Source organism: Saccopteryx leptura, chromosome 2, assembly GCF_036850995.1.
Source record: "Saccopteryx leptura isolate mSacLep1 chromosome 2, mSacLep1_pri_phased_curated, whole genome shotgun sequence".
NCBI lineage: Eukaryota > Metazoa > Chordata > Mammalia > Chiroptera > Emballonuridae > Saccopteryx > Saccopteryx leptura.
Genome location: NC_089504.1, coordinates 83,408,487 through 83,431,104, shown reverse-complemented (window position 1 = coordinate 83,431,104; position 22,618 = coordinate 83,408,487). Strand labels below are relative to the sequence as shown.

The 22,618-nt window shown below is 39.1% G+C and overlaps 1 pseudogene; it reads left to right on the top strand.

The window, feature by feature from the left end:
• Positions 1 to 5,441: 5,441 nt before the first annotated feature.
• On the top strand, positions 5,442 to 11,753 carry LOC136393865 (poly(A) polymerase alpha pseudogene; annotated as a pseudogene).
• The last annotated feature ends 10,865 nt before the right edge of the window (positions 11,754 to 22,618 follow it).

Sequence of the window (22,618 nt, the reverse complement as noted above, 5' to 3'; positions counted from 1 at the left end):
TTGTTCTTTATTTGTTTCTGAATCCCTTTAGAATTCAATATGGTACTATAACTAACCTTTATTTTTCTTGTCATAAATTCTTTAACAATAAAAACTAAATAATGTACATTATAGATGAGTGATACACAGATAACACTGGACATATAACTTTAATATATTTAGAACCGGCACAGTCACACATGCATTATAACAAATTAGACATCACATCAAGGAGAAGGTCAGAGATTGATGTCTCCACCCCACAAATGAGCATCATGAGTGGCTTGGTTGGTATCTCTCAGGGTCCGCCCTTCTCACTTGGACCATTTTGTCTATGTTACACTCAGACTGATTTTCATAAATGACCCTTTGCCAGGTGAAATCACATGGTCGTGCTCTAAGAGGTGGGATCATGGATTCAGATGTTGGGCCACATGTCTCATGTGAGAGGACCCTGAGCCCTTTTTAGTCAACACATGGAGACCCCTGCCCCAACTCTAGCTGCTGTCCAGCTTCCATCATCCATGTGGACCAGGATTGGTGGGTCCCATCACTGTCCATGGACAGTTTTGTTTTTCTCAGTTACTGGCTATTTCATCAGTGCTCTGATGGGCTGTCTTGAATATAGATCTTTGAGAAGTTGTGCAAGGATTTCTTTGGGATAACTCCCAAGGGCAGTGGTAGTCAACCTGATCCCTACCGCCCACTAGTGGGAGTTTCAGTTTTCATGGTTGGCAGTAGCAGAGCAACCAAAGAATAAATAAAAAGATAAATTTAACTATAGTAAGTTGTGTTATAAAGATTTATTCTGCCAAAATTAGCAAAAATTTGAAATAAAGTACTTGGTAAATGATCATTATTATATGCTTTAACTTGCTGTAACTCTGCTTTATAAATTTTATATAGTTACTTCCCTACTTTATAAATCACCGTTGCTGTGGAACTGGTGGGCAGTTAGAAAATTTTACTACTAACAGAGATACCAAAGTGGGCGGTAGGTATAAAAAGGTTGACTACCCCCACCCCTAGGGTGAGCACTCCCAGGTGAAGTTGAGCACATGTGGAATTTGATGGGTCTTACACACTGTCCCCCCAGATGAGGGGCCTTTCCTACTTCTTTTCAGGGAGCTGTTGGCGCCTCTCCATCCTCACATTGTCCCCCGGCCTAGTCACCACCAGACCAGTAACCTTCAGTCTGATGGGGACGGGGCTCTCCCACTGGCACTTACAGTGTGTGTGTCCTCATCAGGGTGGTGGGCCATCATCTGCCTTGCAATGGCGTGTGCACTGCCCCTTATTGAAAGTGCAGGTGTTTGCCCTCTGTCATCAACTTGGCTTTGACCAGCTGTCTCAGCAGTAAAGCAGCATCAGCCTGGCTTGTGGTTGTCCCGGGTTTGGTTCCCAGTCAGGGTAAACAGGAGAAGTGCCCATCAGCTTCTGCACCCTTCACCCTATTCTTCCTCTCTGTCTCTTTCCTCCCCTCCTGCATCCAAGGCTCTATTGGAGCAAAGTTGGCTCAGGCGCTGAGGATGGCTCCATGGTCCCCACCTCAGGCACTAGAATGGCTCTGGTTGCATCAAAGCAATGCCCCAGATGGGCAGAGCATCACCCCCTGGTGGGCATGCTGGGTGGATCTCGGTTGGGTGCATGTGGGAGTCAGTCTGACTGCCTCCCCACTTCTAACATCAGAAAAAAAAATTAAAAAAAAAAGAAAGAAAACACCAACTTTCAGTAAGTTCATGCCCCGCAGGAATGTGAAACCACTCTCTGGCCTTGCCTTGTAGGGAATGCTTTCCAGCTTGAGGTTCGTCTTTGCCGATTTCTGCATTTTTCTCGTGTTTGTTTTATGCCCAGGAAGGTCAAGCTGTCACCTATGTTCTGGCCCTGGGATCACATTTAGCAGAGTGGTCGCTACCCATAGATAATGCACAGACTTACTAAAAAAGTTTTCCTTTTATATCTGTCTCTCTATTTGACCTGGGATTTCTATTTTTAATGGAAAAAATGTTATTTCAGATAAAAAAATAAGTATGGGAGCACATTGAAACAGCACTACGGTAAGATTCCATTGATAGGATATGTCTAGAATAGGTAAAGGAGCAGAGATAGAAAGCAGGTGAGGTTTTGCCAGGGATAGGAGGAGTGAGTCTTTTTGGTGCAGGGTTTCCATTCAGGGTGATGGAACATTTTTCAACAAGTTAGAGGTGATGCTTGCACAGCATCATTAAGGGACTTCATGCTGAGGAATGGCACAAATTAAAATCTAAATAATCACTTTTATTTTATTACTTATAATGAATTACTCTATACAGAAAAAAGATATAAACAGAAAAAGAAAAATAGAAAATAAAAATATAACGATCACAGAGAATAAAAGAAAACTATCCAAAAGGGGTGGGAAAATAAATTCTTCGGATGTGCTAGGGACAGCTGATTGGACAAGAGGCCCCTGAGCTGGCCCTGAGGTGTTGTGCAGGGACAGCTCTTCTCGTGTGGGCGGAGTCAAGGCAGGTTTGTCGGAGGCTTCTTCAGGCAGCTGATTTCCCACCTCAGTGTGGTCAGGAGGCGCAGTGGAGGCCAGCCCCAACTCCATAGCTGCACCTGGAAGAACTTCATAAGGTGAAATGGTCACTGGAGTCAGGCGCCCCTCCAGATCTGGGTCGGCCTCCAGGTCTGTCCGTGCAGCCGGCTCCTCCAGATGTCCCTCAGGTGGAGCAGGAGCCGGCTCTGCCTCCTGGGCTGGTGCTGGAGCTTCTAGAGGAGAAAAGATCACCTATGTGCCTGCATTTGCATGTTTTCTCCAAAGGCAGAGCAGAGACGAAGGCCAGGACCCACCACAGGACATTCTCCCCACCAGCCATCCTGCACGTGGGTGGTCTGAAGCCAGTCTTTGCTCCTGGCCAGCCTTTAGGAGTGCTCCCTGTGTGTCTGACACTGACCCTTCCCTTCCAACCCTCCCCCACCATCCCACAATGTCCTCAACCACCTTCTTACCCTTTACATCTCCTTCCTTGGGCTCCAGGTGGTTTGGCTCAGTTGGATTAACATGGGCCCGGTGCTGCAGGCTGGATTCAGGCCTTGTGAGCCAGGGTGCATGGAGCCTGGGCGGCTTTGGGGGAGGAGTCTTCCGGACCCTGGGTGGCATCAAGGGAGGAATCCTCGGGACATTGGGTGTTGTAAGGGGAGACCTCCTGACCCTGGATGGTGTTGGGGGAGGAGACCTCCAGACCCTGGGTGGCATTGGGGGAGGAGACCTACTGAGGTCATCCACGGGCCCCACGTCCCCGGCTGCCCAGGTGGCCACGCTCTTTGCAGGCTTGCATTGCACATCACTACTAGGGTGCACCTGGCCCACAGCTGTGGAGATGATGTGGGGGTCTCCTTCCTCCAGCTGCTGCTCCTGGGTGTTTTTGACTGAGCTCTGCAATGACATGACCAGCAGTGGGTCAGGGTGCCTCAAGCCCAGCCTGGCCCTAGTCACTGCTGCTTTTGCCCACTGCACCTTCTGCTCCCAAATCAGACCCAAGGATGTTTCTGAAGAGGCCTCCTTTCAGGGAAATGAAATTCACCTCTAGGGCTCAAGATAAACCTAGGGCAGAGGGTGCCACCCACTCTTCCAATCTAAACAGGCATTGGTGTGAATGTGCTGGTTCACAAGGCTTCTGACCACATGCTCAGCCCATTCTTCCTAAGGGCAGGCTCCTCTGACATGAAACCCTCTTACACATATACATACACTCACACTCAAAACTCATACACACACACATGCACACACACACGTAGGGGACATAGACCTGCTCAGGTGAAATCACAGTGGTGGCCTGGACCGGAAGCACCACCTCTGAGCCTCCATGGGTTATTTCTCGGTTCCTTCGAGAAAACGGCCACAGGCGTCTTGGCTGAGTCTGGACCCAGCGGCGTCCACGGCGGAAAAAACCATCAGGGTTGTGTCTTTGGTTGCCACGGCCTTGGGACCGGGGAAGACAACACAAGAACATGTTTACTCAACTAAAGTCTCGGTCAACTGAGCTGGCTAGTGGTTGTTCTAGAATATGGTTCCCTGGTTACCAGGATTCTGAGTTCTGTTGGTGTCTTTCATCAGGTAGTGAGGACATTGTTCTGGCCAGGTGTGATGTCACAGCTCTTGTCTGAGGAGATGCTCAGGATAGGGGACCGAGAGGCAGAGTCAGCTCCTGCTACACTTGAGGGACACCTGGAGGAGTCAGCTGCACAGGCAGACCTGGAGGCTGACCCAGACCTGGAGGGGCACCCAACTCCAGTGGCCGTGCTTCTTCCAGCAGCCACTCCAGCTGCAGCTCTGGAGCCGGGCGGCCTGTGCAGCATCTCTGGACCACACTGAGACCCACCACTGCTGTTTCAAGAATGTTCTGCCAAACCTGCTCTGGTTGTGGCCAGACAAAAGGGGTTGCCTCTGGGCAGCACATCAGGGCCAGCTCCAGAGCTGCTTGTTCTTCATCCAGCTGTCCCCACCACATCAGATGAATTTGATTTACCACCTCTTCTTGACAGTTTTCTTTTCTTTTAACGTTATGGGTTTTTTTTTCTCTGTGGCATGATTAATGTTTTTATTAATTTAATTTTATTTGAAATTGTTCTGTATTTTTATTTTATTTTGTTATTGTTCTTTTTCTCTGTTTTTCCATAGCATGATTCATTATAAGTAAAAAAATAAAGGTGATTGTTATTTTTAAAATTGTGCCATTCCTCAATTTAAAGTCTCTTCACAATGCTCTGCAAACATCACCACTATCTTCTTGCAAAATGTCCCATCACTCCAAATGGAAATCCTGAACCAAAATGACACTCCCCACTCCTCTCCCCTGGCAACCTCTCATCTGCTCTGTGTCCCCTCTCTGATACCTATTCTGGACTTTTTCTATCAATGAAGTATTACAATAGGTGTGTTTTGGGGTGTACTACCATATTTTTTTGTGTGTATTTATTTGAAATTCCATTTTTGTTTAAAGGGAAATCTCAGGTGAAATACAGACCAGATAGGAAAGAGAAAAAAAAAACTCTTTTAGTAAATCTGTGCATTATCTAGGGGTGTAGGGGTATAGACTACTGTGCTAAGTGTGACCGCAAGACCTCTTGCCGGTCAGGCAATGGCTGGCCCTTCCTGGGCCTAAAACAAACATGAGAAGAATGCAGAATTCTGGAAAGACACACCACAACTTAGAAAGCATTCCTCACAACTTAAGGCCAGAAAAAGGTTTCACATCCCTGTGGTGCAGAAACTTCCCGAAATTTGCTGTTTTCTAAAGGGACAGAGGGCAAACACATGTGCTTCCAATGAGAGGCAGAGCACAGGCCAGTGTGTTTCAGATAATGGCTGACCACCCAGTGGGGAAACACACACTCTAAACACTGGCAGGAGTGCACTGTCGCTATCAGCCTGGCAAGCTTCTAGTTTGGCAGCCAGCCCCAAGGACAACAGGGGAATGCAGAGGCCCCAGCATATCCCTGAGAGAATAGTAAAAGTCACCTTCTTGGGGACAAGAATGTGGAGGCCCTGCCACAGTCTCACAGGTGCACACCTTCACCTGGCGGTGCCCATGCTAGAAGGAGACCCCACAGAAATTCTTGTAAATTTTTAAAAATGCATTTTTGAGACTATTTATCAGAGCACTGAGGAAACAGGTGGGATTTAGGGAGAGAGAAGGAAAACAACTAACATTCATGGAGAGAGGATGGGATCTACCAGCCCTGGACCACATGGTCGAGGGAAGCTGAACAGCTGTTAAAGTGGGTGCAGGGTCTCTACATGCTGACAGAAAAGACCTCAGGGTTCCCCTCACATTCACCACATGGAAAAACTATTTACATTCAGTATCCCATCTGTTAGACTCCACATATGTGTTTTTAACCAGCAGATATACATGTGTGATATGGCATAATACTGTATATAGAGAATCCTAAAGATCCCACCAAAAATCTACCAGAACTGATCCTGAATTCACTAAAGTAGCAGAATACAAAATAAATATGGAGAAATAAGTTGCAATTATATACACCAATAATGAACTATCAGAAAGAGAAACTATTTAACCAGTAACGTAAAAGATCTGTATTCAGAAATATGTAAAACACGGAGGAAACAAACTGACCTAGTCTTGGTCCAAAATCTCTGTTGATTAAAGCATCTTCCAGAAGCTTAGACATTGCAGCTTGGACCCCGGACAAGGCATGTACAGGAACAGATTAATGTTCCTGTCTCTTTCTCTCCCTTCCTTTTCTCTCTAAAATCATTAAAGCAACTTTTTAAAAAAATTGACTAAGACACAAATAAGTAGAAACATATACCATGTTTACAGATAGGAAGAATCAACATGGTTAAAATGTCCACACTACTTAAATCAATCTATAGATTCAATGAAATTCCTATCCAGATACCAATGGCATACCTCACAAAACTGAAACAAATATTACAAAATTTTACATGAAATCTCAAAAGACCTTTAAAAGCCACAGAAACCTTGAGAAAACAAAATTTCAAGAATCATGCTACCTGAAATCAAATTAGAATACAAAATCATAATAATTAATACAACATGGTATGGCAAAAGAATAGGCATATAGATCAATGGAATAAAAAAAATAGAGAGCTCAAAAGTAAACCCATGCCATTATGGTCCATTAATATCTGACAAAGGAGAGAGACCAACAATACAATGGGGTAAAGATAATCTATTCAATAAATGGTGCTGCAAAAATTAGACTGATATACACAAAAAGTGGAAGTAGACCACCTTTTTATGCCATAAGCAAAAATAAATTCAAAATAGAAAAAAGAATTAAGTGTTACATTAAAAAGTGGAAAAATTCTAGAAGTAAAACATAGTAGTAAAATCTCTACATTACTCATAGCGATATTTTTTCCTGGTATATCACCTAGGGCAAAAGAAAAAAAAAAATTAACAAATGAGAGTATTTAAAATAAAAAGTTTTTTGAGAAAAAAAAACCATCAACAAAATGAAATGAAGACACACAGAATAGGAGAACATATTCACCAATGATACATCTGTGGGGATTAATATCCTAATTTTTTAAAGAACTTATGAAACTCAACACCAAAGATACAAACAGTCCAATTTAAGAAATAAACAAAAGACCTGAATAAATACTTCTCCAAAGACAATATACAAGTGGCTAATAGACATGTAAAAATATGCTCAATGTCACTAATAACCAGAGAAAAACAAGTTGAAACCATAATGAGATACCACCTCACACCTGTCAGAGTAACCATCATCAGTGTATCAACAAACAACAAGTATTGGCATGAATGTGGAGAAAAAGGAACCCTCGTTCACTCTTTAGTGGAATGCAGACTAGTTCAGCCACTGTGAAAAGCTGTATGGAGTTATCTTCAAAAATTAAAAATGAGGCCCTGGCCGGTTGGCTCAGCGGTAGAGCGTCGGCCTGGCGTGCGGGGAACCCAGGTTCGATTCCCGGCCAGGGAACATAGGAGAAGCACCCATTTGCTTCTCCACCCCCCACCCCCCCTCCTTCCTCTCTGTCTCTCTCTTCCCCTCCCGCAGCCAAGGCTCCATTGGAGCAAAGATGGCCCGGGCGCTGGGGATGGCTCCTTGGCCTCTGCCCCAGGTGCTAGAGTGGCTCTGGTCGCAGCAGAGCGACACCCCGGAGGGGCAGAGCATTGCCCCCTGGTGGGCAGAGGATCGCCCCTGGTAGGCATGCCGGGTGGATCCCGGTCGGGCGCATGCGGGAGTCTGTCTGACTGTCTCTCCCCATTTCCAGCTTCAGAAAAATACAAAAAAAAAAAAAATTAAAAATGAAACTGCCTGTTGACCCACCAATTTCTCTTCTGGGAATATATTCGAAAAAACACAAAACACAAATTAAAAAGAATATATGGACCATTATCTCCATTGCGACATTATTTACAATAGATAAGATTGAGGAGCAGCTTAGTGCCCATCAGTAGATGAGTTGATAACCAAGCTTTTCTTTACATTTACACAATGTAATACTACTTGGCCATAGAAAAAAAGGAAATCATACATTTTGCATAGCATGTTGGCCTAGGGTATAATTCTAAGTGAAATAAGCCAGTCACAGAAAGACAAGTACCTTATAATTTTTCTCATATGTGAAATCCAATAAACAAAATAAGTTAACAACCACAACAGAGACAGACTCATAGACACAGAGAACACACTGACAGCAGTCAGAGGGAAAGAAGGCCTGGGAGCTGAGTTAAAAAGGTGAAGGGATTAAACAACAACAACAAAATTAAACTAAAAACTCATAGAGAAAGACAAGAGGATAGTGGTTACCAGAGAGAAAGGGGTGTTGGGGTAGAAGAGAGCCAAGGGGTGATACATGGCAAAGGAGTAAGACTCGACTTGGGCTCGTGAACACACAGTACAATATATAGATGATGTATTACATAATTGTATACCTGAAACCTATATAATTTTATTGACCAATATCACCCCAATAAAATCAATACGTACTTAAAAACACATAAAAAATAAAAACTTTTACACCTCAAAAGATACCATCTAGAAAGTGCAAAGTCAGCAGAGAAATGGGGTAAAATAATTGCAAATTTTATACCTTGAAAGAAACTTTTATCTAAGATATTTTAAAAACACTGACAAGTCAAAAATAAATAACCAGCTTAATTTTAAAAACAAGTATTGGGGCTGAAAGAGAGCATAAAATTCACAATAAAACACAGAAAAATATGTTCAACACCATTAGTAATTAAGAAAATGCAAATTAAAAAATAAGGGGACACTTTTTCATAATTACCCAATAAAATGGCTAATTATTTTAAAAACAGAAAATAAAAAGTTTTGGTCAGTGTAGTAATAGAAACTTTCAGGCATATGTTGATTATGTAAAATGACACATTCCCTTTGGAAATCAGTTTGGACATTTATGACTTATGAAGTGTTCTCCCCATAAGTCTAGTACCCACCAAGCACCATGAATAGTTAGTACAGTATTACTGACTATTTTCCCTGTGCTATAATTACAGCCCCATAACTATGTTGTAACTACCAATTTTTACTTCTTAATCCCTTCACTTTTTTCAGTCTCCCAAGCACCCTTCCATCGGGCAACAATCAGTTTGTTCTCTACATCTATGAGCCTGCAAATGTCTAACCACTACTTGGCACACCTGAAATTAGAATAAGTGAATATTGAATGTAAACTGTAATTTAACTATAAAATTTTAAAAATGAACAAAAAGAACAGTTTGTCAGTTCCCAAAAATGTTAAGCACACTGTTACCCTGCGAATCAGCAATAACACTCCTAGGTATCTACCCAAGAGACCAAGAGAAGTGAACAAATGTTCATAGAAGTACCACTAACAAAAAAAAATGAAAAAAACAAAAATAGCTATTTGGATGAACAAAGCATGACGTCCTCATAAAGAAACATTACTTGACAGTATACAATAATATCCTGCATATTTCTATTGCTCATAGTCACCCCAATAAACTCAACAAAAATTAAAAGGAATAGAAATATTATTTGGCAACAAAAAGAACGATGCATTGATCCACGTTACAGTGTTAATGCACCTTGAAAACTTAATGCTAAGTGAAAGGTGCTACTCACAAAAGGTTGTATAATGTATGATTTAATTCATATTAAATATCCAGAATTGGCAAATACATAGAAAAAGAAGGTAGATTAATCATTATCCAAGGCTGAGGATCAGGACACATAGTGAGTGAGTGCTAATGCACATGGTGTTTCTTTTTAGGGTAGTGATATTTTATAATTAAATAAAAGTGACAGCTTTATAAATCTGTAAATACACAAAAACCACTGAGTTCATCTTTTAAATGGCTAAATTTTATGGTGCGTAAATCATCTTAATAAAGCTAAAATATCCAAAGAAATCTCTATAAACTAAATATGTATCTAGATAGATATCATAATTTCTGTATTAAATGAAAATCACTATTTCTGTACTAAAACATCACTAATTGAAAGACAAACAACTGTTACAACTATTCACCCAGTTACACAGTGCTGTGAGAGAGCTGTGAACAGGATATACAGGGCACAACACGTCACCCAGTGAAAGTAGAGAGAGGAAGTGGAACTGGTTTAGGGACTGAGTATGGAAGGATGAGCTGTCATGAGCTAATGAAGGAAGAAAGCAGTGTGTATAGCAGCATGGTTTGAAAACGAGAAATGAACAATCTGGCAAAGAGGATTATAGAAAAGGTCGAATTTTATTAAGAAGTGAGAAAATTCAGTGAAGAATTTTGATGAGAGGGTGATTCTACAAATATGCTCATTAAGAAAAAATGTCCCTTAAAGTATAAAACCTGGTAAAAACAAAAACAAGCAAGTAAGCAGCATCAAAGCTGTAGGACTTAGCATGAGGATTAGAAAAGCGAGAACTGAGACCTGTTGCTTTGAAACCTTTTTTACATTATGCTTCTTCCAATAACTTTTAGTTTATGTTCAATTTCCTAAATGTGGATACTTATCCTTAGTTTCCCCAACTCCAGAGAAATATGCAGAATAAATAACCCAAAATACATTTAGTAAAAAATGTCACTATTTAGAGTCTACTAGAATTCTTTCTAGAAATTTCCAGTTGAATACATTTTCCCCTGTTCTAAAGATATTTCTTATGAGTGTGTATACCAGTTCAATTTTATTAAATAAAAATTGTTCCTTTGATTAAAATGACATTTAGTTAAGCCTTCTTTTCTTCACCACACATTTCTCTGTACTGGCAATAGCTGACATAATTTCCATAGTTAAATAAGAAAATTTAACCAGAGAATATACTGTCAGTAAAGATGAAAATAGATCATTATAACATCTGAGTGTGTTTAAAAAAGAATTTATGTCAGGGGTTGGACCCAGGGCTCCAACAGGCCAGCTACCACTGTTGGATAACACCCAGGCCAGGAGCTGCTGTGGGAGGTTGGGGGAGGGGGTGGGGTGGGGTGGAAGGGTGAGGAGCGGAGTGCGGGCCCATGAGAGAATGCGTTTCCAATCATAACACAGGGATCACAACAAACACAACAAACATAATGCCACCGTAGAGGCATTATGGCATTACCTCTCCCATCAGCCTAGCAGCCCCCGAGGAGACGCACTGCCTGCTTACACAGAAACTAATTGAGACTGAAGCCTTTGGGGTATTTGAAGAAGAAAAGGAATTACAGCGTAGGATTTTAATTTTCGGATCCTTAAATAACCTGGTAAAAGGGTGGATACGAGAAATCAGTGTAAACAAGAATCTTCTACAATCTGTAATAGAAAAGATTGGAGGAAAATATTATACATTTGGATCCTACAGCTTAGGAGTAACACAAAAGGTGCCGACACCGATGCGTTGTGTGTTGCACCAAGACAAGTAGACCAAAGTGACTTTTTCACCTCTTTCTACATGGTAAGGTGAAATTGCAGAAGTAAAAGATGTAAGAGCTGTTGAAGGAGCATTTGTGCTAGTTATCAAACTGTGTTTTGATGGAGTAGAGATTGATATTTTATTTGCTATATTAATACTGTAGACGATTCCAGAAGACTTGGATTTACGAGGTGACAGCCTGCTTAAAAATTTAGATATAAGATGGATAAGAAGTCTTAACAGTTGCAGGGTAACCAATGAAATTTTAAACTTAGTACCCAACATTGACAACTTCAAGTTAACTCTGAGAGCTATTAAACTGTGGGCCAAATGCCACCACATCTATTCCAATATATTTGGATTCCTCAGTGGTGTTTCTGGGGCTTTGTTTTAATTTGAAAAATTATTAACACATTGTTGACTGCTTATGAGTTAACCCGTGTTTGCACTTGCATTAGCCATTTCAATTTTTGAAATTCAGGGTAATATAGGATTATTGTATTTGTGACTCTTTGCCCTGAGGTTTGAATTTCAAAAAACAGCACACTGTTCTATATTCTCATGCAGACTGTCTTTTCTTCACACTCCTCCAGGTGTGAGACCGCAAAATCAAAGGCACGGTAAACAAAAACATTCAGTGTTGAGCCATCTGAACTTAGAATATCTTCTAAACGCTCGCGGGTTGAACGTACATATCAAGGATATTGTAAAATCTTTCTTCGTCGTGTTCAATCCAACTAGAACTTGTAAAGTGTGTATTTCTTTTCATTTTATTTTATTTTATTTTATTTTTTTACTTTTCTGATGTTGGAAACAGGGAGGCAGTCAGACAGACTCCCGCATGTGCCCAAATGGGATCCACCTGGGATGTCCACCAGGGGGCGATGCTCTGCCCATCTGGGGCATCACTCTGTTGCAACCAGAGCCATTCTAGCACCTGAGGCAGAGGCCATAGAGCCATCCTCAGCGCCTGGGCCTACTTTGATCCAATGGAGCCTTGGCTGCAGGAGGGGAAGAGGGAGACAGAGAGGAAGGAGAGGGGGAGGGGTGGAGAAGCAGATGGGCGCTTCTCCTGTGTGCCTTGGCCGGGAATTGAACCCAGGACTCTTGCAAGCCAGGCTGACATTCTACCACTGAGCCAACCGGCCAGGGCCAAAGTGTGTATTTCAAAAAGAAAGTGCAGCGAAACCAGATATATTTACAAAATGTGTTGCATAGCATTATATGTAGGTGATTGCTATACAGTATATCAGACCAAAAAAATTACTAAAATAAATAATATGTGTAAAATATAATATGTAGCAGATATGTACAAAGTTTCATTTAAATTTGTTATGTATAAATAAAATATACTGATGTTTATTTAGATTGTTTCACTTTCATACCCAATTATGAAAAAATAGCTGGTGACATGAGATAACTTCTGCATGAAATTGCTGGTCAACAATGTGTTAATTTGCATATTTACAGAAGAAAGGAAGAGGGTCTGACTTAAAATTTATTTAGGATAATAGAAGTGTAAATTTTTCAAATGGTTTCAATTCTCTGCTTACTTTACAGTTGCTTATGGTATAATCTTAATTTCCCCAAAGAAAATGTTTTTTAACAAGAGTATGAAATTATATTATTATAAATTAATTCTACAAAATATTTTACATCTTTCATATTTATTTTATATATCAAGTGAGTCCTTTATTCAATCTTTTGGTTTCATCTTTCTTCAGATCACTGCCAGTTATGTATATTTGAAAGTACTGCTGAATATATGAAAGTATATGTGTTGGAAATACATGATACAATTCTCAAAAAACAAGTACATTTTTAAGTACTACATACACAATATACCACATTGAAAATGCTAAAACATTGATATGCAAAGACATATGCACCCTCTTGTTTATTGCAGCATCTTTCACATTGGCCAAGACATGGAAACAACAAAAGTGTCCCTTGACAGATGATTAGATAAAGAAAAAGTGATGCATATATACAATGGAATACTACTTAGTCATAAGAAATAATGGCATATTGCCATTTACAACAACACGAATGGACCTTGAGAACATTATAATGAGTGAAACAAGGAAATCAGGAAAAGCTAAGAACTATATGATTCCACAAATAGGTAGGATAAAAAACTGGGACTCGTGGACATAATAAAAATGAAGTGGTTACCAGTGGGGAGAGGGTGGGGTGGGAGGGTAAGGTGGAACAAATATATGGTGACAAAAAATTATTTGAATTTTGGTGATGAACACACAACACAATCAACAGTTCAAATACAATGGAGATGTTCACCTGAAACCTATGTATGTATTCTTCTTCTTCTTTTTTTTTTTTTTTTTTTTTGCATTTTTATTTTTTTGCATTTTTCTGAAGTTGGAAACAGGGAGGCAGTCAAACAGACTCCCACATGCGCCCGACCGGGATCCACCTGGCTTGCCCACCAGAGGGCAATGCTCTGCCCATCTGGGGCATTGCTCTGTCGCAATCAGAGCCATTCTAGCACCTGAGGCAGAGGCCACAGAGCCATCCTCAGTGCCCGGGCAAACTTTTTCTCCAATGGAGCCTTGGCTGTGGGAGGGGAAGAGAGAGACAGAGAGGAAGGAGAGGGGGAGGGGTGGAGAAGCAGATGAGCGCTTCTCCTGTGTGCCCTGGCCGGGAATCGAACCTGGGACTCCTGCACGCCAGGCCGACGCTCTGCCACTGAGCTAACCGGCCAGGGCCTATGTACTTTTCTTGATCAATGTCACCGCATTACATTTAATTTCTAAATAAAAAAATAAAATACTACAATTAAGAAAATTACCCTCCCAATGATTGCATATATCTAGTACAAAAAATTTTTTAAATAGGTGAACAAAGATATGCTCAAGAAAACAAAGCTGAGTTACCTTGTTCCTAACAAATTGAACTTGAACTACAAGGATATTGAAAGCATTTGGAAGTGAAATATATAACAACCACTGAGGTAATAAAAAAAAGGGTGACGTTTTTCTTGAAGTTAGCCAGCCAGTAACAATGGCTTTTACAAGTGGCTATTTAGCCCATATATTCATACAAGGCTCTTTTCTAAGTACTCTTTGTGAAATGTGCCATTTAATCCTCATAGCAAATTGTAAAGGAGGCATTTTATTTATTTGTTTTTTGTTTGTTTATTTTTAGAGAAGAGGAGAGGAGATAGTGAGACAGACTCCCACATGCACCCCAACTGGGATCTACCCAGCAAACCCATCCAGGGCAGATGTCAGAGTACCAAGCTACTGTTAGTGCTTGAGGCTGATGTCTTCAGACCATTTGAGCTATCCTCAGTGTCCAGGACCATGCTTGAACCAATTGAGCTACAAGCTTTGGAAGTTATAGAGGGAAAGAAGAAGGAGAAGAAATGGGGCAGAAGCAGATGGTAACTTCTCCTGTGTCCTCTAACCAGAATCAAACTCTGGACATCCACAGTCTGGGCTGACACTCTATCATCTGAGCCACTGGCCTGGGCCAGAAGGAGGCATTTTAAAAGTACAGTTTATTAAAATTCAGTTTGATTCAATTGATAAAATTTCAGATGGTACAGAGATTTTATTCTGTACTCACTTGATTCTAAAGTTCATGCTTTAAACCATTAATCTTACTATTCTTTGTTTCTTCTTTTATAAAAATAAAATATTATTCTATTTTTAGTATGAATAAAGTATAGTGCTAAGTAGTAGATAATAGAATGCTATCTTTGTTTTCCCTCTATTGATGGTATAAAAATTTTGCTATTAATTACCTTCTATTATTATTATTATTACTACTATATTTAATAAATTATAGAGAACTTAATGAACATTACTAAGTAAAACTAATTGGTTACTGATAGGTCATTATCCCTTCAGCCAAGGCTACAAATTCAACTTCACTTGCAGGGGCAAATGCTTTTGAACTATAGAATGAAAAGTGTCAAAATGTTATTGTGACTATTCTAAGCTTAAACTGCAGCACTTAAAATAGTATCTGGATTTTGATGATTGCTCTTTTGTTATCCTTTCTGACCCCTTTCATAGTTTTTTTTTTATTAGATCAGCCCCAGAAGTAGTCCATACTGATTAAAAATCAAGACACTTTATTTTCATAGTAGAAGTTCATTTCAATTCTACAACCAAAAAAGTTTGAATGAATAAAAATATTATCAGTAAAAAATGTGTCATCAGAGAATAATGCTTTACAAATCTGAGCTGACATTCAAACCACAAACAAAGAAATTTCTAAGTGGCTCATATCTTGGCCATAGATTTTTATGCTTTGAAATTTAATTATGTGTTATGCAGAAATACTGTCTTCAAATTTCTTCATGTCCTGAAGACCTTGGCTTGTACACTCTCTCATTTACAAATGAGACAAATTAATTTTAAATAACTAGGAGTGCTTCCTGATATCTACTGCAAACATGAGAATGATAAAAAAAATCTGTTCAAATCAAGTTTTACAGAGCTATCAGTCCTGAAGGCTTGAAGTCAGAGTCAGATTCAGATCTTTCTCACTGTTGAGCAATGAAAATCAAATTTGTATGAATTGTAGGGAGTCTGTCCTCTTTAATTTAAATTTGGGATGTCTTAAACTTTCTAGGCTTTGTAACCACTGTATTGAGTTTCTCTACGTGTGCGAGTAAAGCTGTAGCTTTCCTTTTCCTGACATTTCATGCACCACTGTGTGGACAAAATCCATGTATATTCTTAACTTTTTTTTTGGCCTAGAAGATAAATTCAACAATGTTATCTTTGGAAGGATGAATATTGTCATGATAACAAGTAAATGAACTGAGTGATATGGAAATAATCAAACTTCCAGATGTGGAGTTCAAAATAATGATTGCAAGGATGCTTAGGGATCTTAGAACAACAATGGATGATCATTATGAACACCTAATAAAGAAATAGCAAGTATAAAAAAGAATCAGTCAGAGATGACAGATACTATATCAGAAATAAAGACCACAATGGAAGGAATTAAAAACAGGATAGATAGAGCTGAGGATCGAATCAGCAAGTTGCAGGAAAACTGGAATGAAGGCATAAAAGCAGAGAAGAAAAGAGACTGAAAAAGTCTGAGGAAACTCTTAGAGAGCTCTGTGACAACATGAAGAGAAATAACATTCACATGATAGGGGTTCCTGAAGAAGAAGAAAAAGAACAAGGGACAGAGACCTTGTTCAATCATATCATAGCTGAAAACTTCCTTAAATTAATGAAGGAGAAACTCTCACAAGTTCAAGTAGCACAGAGAACTCCATTAAAGAGAAACCCAAAGAAACCTACAAAAAGACACATCATAATTAAAATACCAAAGCTAAGTGATAAAGAAAAAATATTAAAAGCTGAAAGAGAAAAAAAAGCTATCTCCTACAAAGGAGCTCCTATAAGGATGACATCTGACTTCTCAACAGAAACACTTGAGGCCAGAAGGGAATGGCAAGAAATATTCAAAGTAATGCAGAACAAGAACCTACAACCAAGACTAACTTATCTGGCAAGGCTATCGTTTAAAATCGAGGGAGAAATAAAAAGCTTCCCAGACAAAAAACAACTCAAGGAATACATTACAACCAAACCAGTGCTGCAGGAAATGTTAAGGGGTCTGTTGTAAACAGATCAAAGTGGGAAAAGAATATAGCAAAAAAGGAATACAGCTTTAAAGAATAAAATGGCAATAAACAACAACATATCAAAAATAACCATAAATGTAAATGGATTAAATGATCCAATCAAAAGACATAGGGTAGCTGTGTGGATAAGAAAACAGGACCCAAACATATGCTATCTACAACAGACACACCTTAAAACAAAAGATACACATAGATTGAAGGTAAAAGGTGGAAAAAAATATTTTATGCAAATGGAAATGAAAAAAAAAAGCTGGGATAGCAATACTTATATCAGACAAATTGGACTTTTAAAACAAAGGATATAGTAAGAGATAAAGAAGGCCACTACATAATGATAAAGGGAGTAATCCAACAGGAAGATATAACTATTATAAATATCTATGCACCTAATATACGAGTACCTAAATATATAAAGCAGACTTGATGGATTTAACAGGCGAGATCAACAGCAATACTATAATAGTAGAGGATTTTAATACCCCACTAACATCACTAGATAGATCCTCAAGAAAGAAAATTAACAAAGAAACAGCAGACTTATTGGACACACTAGATCAACTCAATTTAAGAGATATCTTCAGAACCTTTTACCCTAAAGGAGCAGAATATACATTCTTTTCAAATGCTCATGGTACATTCTCTAGGATAGACCACATGTTAGGGTACAAAAGTGGTCTCAACAAATTTAAGAAGATTGAAATCATATCAAGCACTTTCTCTGATCACAATGGCATGAAACTAGAAATCAACCACAACAGAAAAACTCAAAAATTCTCAAACACATGGAAACTAAATAGCAGGTTGTTAAATAATGAATTAAGAATGAGATCAAATCATTTACAGCAAAATGGTGGGATCTTGATAACATTATACGAAGTGAAATAAGTAAATCAGAAAAAAACAGGAACTGCATTATTCCATACATAGGTGGGACATAAAAGTGAGACTAAGAGACATTGATAAGAGTGTGGTGGTTACAGGGGGAGGAAAGAGAGGGAGAGGGAAAGGGCGAGGGGGAGGGGCACAAAGGAAACTAGGTAGAAGGTGACAGAGGACATTCTGACTTTGGGTGATGGGTATGCAACATAATTGAATGACAAGATAACCTGGACATGTTATCTTTGAATATATGTATCCTGATTTATTGATGTTGCCCCATTAAAAAAATAAAATTATATATATATAAAAAGAATGAGATCAAAGAAGAAATAAAAAAATTTCTAGAAATGAATGACAATGAGCATACAACTGAAAATTTATGGGACACAGCAAAAGCAGTACTGAGAGTGAAGTTCATAGCACTACAGGCACACTTTAAGAAGCTAGAAAAAGCTCAAATAAACAACTTAACCCTGCGTCTAAAAGAACTAGAAAAAGAACAGCAAGTAAAGCCCAAATGTAGCAGAAGGAAGGAAATAATAAAGATCAGAGCAGAAATAAATGACATAGAGGCTAAAGAAACAATACAGAGGATCAATGAAACTAGCAGCTGGTTCTTTGAAAAGGTAAACAAGATTGATGAATCTTTAACTAGAATCACCAAGAAAAAGAGAGAGAAGACTCAAATAAATAAAATTAGAAATGAGAGTAGAGAAATAACAACTGACACAACAGAAATACAAAATATTGTAAGAAAATACTATGAAGAACTGTATGCCAAAAAACTAGACAACCTAGATGAAATGGACAAATTCCTTGAAACATACAATCTTCCAAAAATCAATCTGGAAGAATCAGAAAACCTAAGCAGACCGATTACACCAAATGAGATCGAAACAGTTATCAAAAAACTCCCAACAAAGAAAATTCTGGGGCCTGATGGCTTCACAACTAAATTCTACCAAATATTCAAAGAAGAACTAACTCCTGTCCTTCTCAAACTATTTCAAAAAATTAAAGAGGAAGGAAGACTTCCAAGCTCCTTTTATGAGGCGAGCATAATTCTGATTCCAAAACCAGGAAAAGACAACGCAAAGAAAGAAAATTATAGGCCAATATCTCTGATGAATATAGATGCTAAAATCCTCAACAAAATATTAGCAAACCGGATCCAACAATATATGGAAAAAATCATACACCATAATCAAGTGGGATATATTCTGGGGAGGCAAGGCTGGTACAATATTCGTAAATCCATCAATGTGATTCATCACATAAACAAAAAGGAGAAAAACCACATGATAATTTCAATAGATGCAGAAAAAGCATTTGATAAAATCCAGCACCAATTCATGATCAAAACTCTCAGCAAAGTCGGAATTCTGGGAACATACCTCAACATGTTAAAAGCCATTTATGACAAACCCACAGCCAACATCATACTCATTGGGCAAAAATTAAAAGCAATCCCCTAAAGATCAGGGACAAGTCAGGGGTGCCCCCTTTCACCACTCTTATTTAACATAGTCCTGGAAGTCCTAACCACAGTAATCAGACAAAAAGAAGAAATAAAAGGCATTCAAGTTGGAAAAGAAGAAGTAAAACTATCATTATTTGCAGATGATATGATATTGTATATAGAAAACCCTAAAGTCTCAGTCAAAAAACTACTGGACCTGATAAATGAATTCAGCAAAGTGGCAGGATATAAAATCAATACTCAGAAATCAGAGGCATTTTTATACGCCAACAATGAACAGTCAGAAAGAGAAATTAAGGAAACAATCCCCTTCACTATTACAAGCAAAAAAATAAAGTACTTAGGAGTAAACTTGACCAAAGAAACTAAAGACTTGTACTCGGAAAATTACATAGCATTGATAAAAGAAATCAAGGAAGATACAAACAAGTGGAAGCATATACCGTGCTCATGGTTAAGAAGAATAAACATCATTAAAATGTCTATATTACCCAAAGCAATCTATAAATTCAATGCAATACCAATTAAAATACCAATGACATACTTCAAAGATATAAATCACATATTCCAAAAATTTATATGGAACCAAAAAAAGAACACGAATAGCCTCAGCAATCTTAAAAAAGAAGAATAAAGTGGGAGGTATCACAATTCCTGATATCAAGTTATACTACAAGGCCACTGTACTCAAAACAGCCTGGTACTGGCATAAGAACAGGCATATAGATCAATGGAACAGAACAGAGAACCCAGAAATAACTCCACAGCTCTATGGACAACGGATATTTGACAAAGGAGGTAAGGAAATACAATGGAATAAAGACAGCCTCTTTAACAAATGGTGTTGGGAAAATTGGACAGCTACCTGCAAAAAAAAAATGAAACTAGATCATCAGCTTACACCACTCACAAAAGTAAACTCAAAATGGATAAAAGACTTAAATGTAGGACGTGAAACCATAAGCATCTTAGAAGAAAATATAGGCAGTAAGCTCTCTGACATCTCTCGGAGCAATATATTTGCTGATATATCTCCACAGGCAAGTGAAATAAAAGACAGCACAAACAAATGGGACTATATCAAACTAAAAAGCTTTTGTACAGCTAAAGACAACAAGAACAGAATAAAAAGACAAACTACACAATGGGAGAACATATTTGACAATACGTCTGATAAGGGGTTAATAACCAAAATTTATAAAGAACTTGTAAATCTCAACACCAGGAAGACAAACAATCCAATCAAAAAAATGGGAAAAAGAAATGAATAGACACTTCTCCAAAGAGGAAATACAGATGGCCAATAGGCATATGAAAAAATGTTCAACATCACTAATCATTAGAGAAACGCAAATTAAAACCACAATGAGATATCACCTCACACCAGTCAGAATGGCGCTCATCAACAAAACAACACAGGGCCCTGGCCGGTTGGCTCAGCGGTGGAGCGTCGGCCTGGCGTGCGGAAGTCTCGGGTTCGATTCCCAGCCAGGGCACACAGGAGAAGCGCCCATCTGCTTCTCCACCCCTTCCCCTCTCCTTCCTCTCTGTCTCTCTCTTCCCCTCCTGTAGCCGAGGCTCCATTGGAGCAAAGATGGCCCGGGTGCTGGGGATGGCTTTGTGGCCTCTGCCTCAGGCGCTAGAATGGCTCTGGATGCAGCAGAGCAATGCCCCAGAGGAGCAGAACATTGCCCCCTGGTGGGCATGCCTGGTGGATCCCGGTCGGGCGCATGCGGGAGTCTGTCTGACTGCCTCCCCTTTTCCAGCTTTGGAAAAATGAAAAAAAAAATACAACACAGAATAAGTACTGGCGAGAATGTGGAGAAAAGGGAACCCTCCTACACTGCTGGTGGGAAAGCAGACTGGTGCAGCCACTGTGGAAAACAATATGGAGATTCCTCAAAAAACTGAAAATTGAATTGCCTTTTGACCTAGCTATCCCACTTTTAGGAATATACCCCAAGAACACCATAGAACGGCTCCAAAAGGCACCCCCATATTTGTGGCAGCATTTTTCACAATAGCGAAGATCTGGAAACAGCCCAAGTATCCGTCAGAGGACGAGTGGATTAAAAATCTTTGGTACATATATACTATGGAATACAACTCAGCATAAGAAATGATGACATCGGATCATCATTGTATCCAAAAGGTTATATAAGAAGTGAACAATGTCAAATCAATTTAGTTATCAGGATATCTCTGAGAACATTAGTTAAAATGATGTCTTTGAGTGGTGAGGATGGTGTACAAATTTCAGTGAAATGAAGAATAAAAGAGCAATGGGTGTTAAGATGGAGATTGTAGCTTTTAGTTTTCATAAACTTGTTTATGGAAGGAGTGATAAGGGCTATAAAGGGAGCATATATAGAAAGTTTTCATTTTTAAGAGGTGACCAATTTAGAAGTACTTTTGTTTTGGGAAGGAAACTGTGGGAGTAAACTTAGAGCTGTTTAATGAAGTGGATAAACGAGTACAATGAGAGCAATAAGAACAAAATGTATATTATGGCCAAAAAGTTCCCTTGCCCTTGTGTTATAGTACATATTGCTTGTATATAAAAAAAACAAAACATCTTAAATGACAAAGTTTTTAAGCATTTTCATAGTAGAACTTAAGAGCTTTCTGCATTCATTTTTGGTTCTCTTCTCATCTTGGTATAAAGTCAGCAAGGACAATTAACATAAACAGGCCAGTGATACTCCTGACTTTGCAAGGTAATTAACACAGCAGGAAGTGCATCTGGGGCAAACACTTCCTGGAAGAGTGGGTGGAATCTTAGTGGGAGACAGAAGAAGAATAACCAAGTTAATAATTCCAGACCTTACAGAGCTCTCTCATGATTAAAGTCTCACAGCTATTTTTAAAAGGCCAACAACCTGAAGAGAAATTTTTACCATTCTTCAGTTTCAATAGTGGCCAGTGCTTTCATTTATTATTGTTTTGTCTGATTGTGGTGTTTATACAGGCTTTCCAGAACAGTTTAAAAGCAAGCTTAATTGCTAGCCTTGCATAACTTTCCAAGTTAGTATTTAAGCAATAATGACCTTCATACTGGCATATTTTCTTGGCATTAATGACCAATGGAAAGCATTGGTGGTCTCAGGTGAAGCTAGAGGCCTTTAATCCAGGCTGTTGTTAATGGCCAGAAAATGCCTAACTGGGAGGTTATTAGCATGATTATAAATCATAACAATGTAAAGAAAAAGGCAAAATGTTCAAAGTTGAACATCAAGTTGCCATGGATACTGTATTTTTCTAG